The sequence below is a fragment of the Pristiophorus japonicus genome, unplaced genomic scaffold (assembly GCF_044704955.1).
Source record: "Pristiophorus japonicus isolate sPriJap1 unplaced genomic scaffold, sPriJap1.hap1 HAP1_SCAFFOLD_33, whole genome shotgun sequence".
Taxonomy (NCBI): Eukaryota; Metazoa; Chordata; class Chondrichthyes; family Pristiophoridae; genus Pristiophorus; species Pristiophorus japonicus.
The window spans coordinates 11,359,090-11,360,495 of NW_027253106.1; positions in this window are offsets into that span (position 1 = coordinate 11,359,090).

Below are 1,406 nucleotides of genomic sequence, written 5' to 3' on the forward strand. Positions count from 1 at the left end.
AAAAACCAAAGGTTAGTAATAGTAGGGCATTTTAACTACACAAATATTGATCAGGACAAATTTAATATGAAGGCTATAGATTTGCGGATTTCTTGAAATGCATTCAAGAGAACTTTTTTAGTCAGTATGTAGCAAGCCCAACACGAGAGGTGGTGGTCTTGGTTATAGTTTTGGGGAAAGAAGCTGGCAGGTTGAATTGGTGTTAGTGAGAGAGCATTTGGGTTCCAGTGACCATAATTCAATCAGATTCAAGTTGCTTATGGATAAGGACAAGAATAGACCTGGAATAAAAGTTCCGAATTGGGGAAAAGCTAATTTTGCTAAGTTAAGGAGTGATTTGGCCATAGTGGACTGGAAACAGCTATGTGTTTGTAAATCAGTGTCGGAATAGTGGGACGCATTCAAGGAGGGATTCGGAAGGCTCAGGCTAAATATGTGCCCAAAAAGAAAAAGAGAAAATAACTCTCGAGCATCCTGGATAGCTAGGGATGTATAGGGGAGGATTAAGAATAAAAGGGATGCGTATGTCACATACCAGTGGCTAAACACAATAATCTTCAGAGCAATATAGAAAGTTAAGAGGAAAAATTAAAAATAATATTAGGAATGCTAAGAGAGATAGCACGAGACATTCTTCGCCAGTAAAATTAAAGAAAACCTTAAGATGGTCTCTCAATATATCAAGAGTAAGTGGGTAACTAAAGAAAGGGTAGGGCCTATTAGAGAAAAAGAGTGTAATTTTTGTGTGGAAGCGGATGATGTTGGTAGGGTTCTTAATGAATACTTTGCATCTGTTTTCACAAAGGATATTGTTAATGCAGACACGGCTATCGAGGAGTTGTGTAATATTCTGGATGGAATAAAAATTGTGAGTGAGGAAGTATTAAGGGGTTTTAGCATCTTTGAAAGTAGATAACTCCACAGACCCGGACGAAATTCTTCCCAGGTTGTTGAGCGAAGTAAAAGATGAAATAGAAGAGGCGTTGACCAAATATTTCCTGTCCTCTTTGGAACTGGGCATGGTGCCGGAGGATTGTAGGACTGTTATTGAAGTACCCTTGTTTAATAAGGGAAAAAGTGATAGGCCGAGTAATTACAGGCCCTTCAGCCGAAAGTCAGTGGTGGAAATTTTTTTGGAAAAATACTGAAAGACAGGATATATCTGCTATTGGAAAGGCAAGGATTAATTAGGGACAGTCAGCATGGATTTTTGAAGGGACATTTTTGAGGAGGTAACCAGGTGGCCTTGGAAATAGTGGATGCATTGACAGTCATTTTCCAACATTCCATTGACTCTGGATCAGTTCCTATGGAGTGGAGGGTAGCCAATGTAACCCCACTTTTTAAAAAAGGAGGGAGCGAGAAAACAGGGAATTACAGACCGGTCAGCCTGACATCGGTAGTGG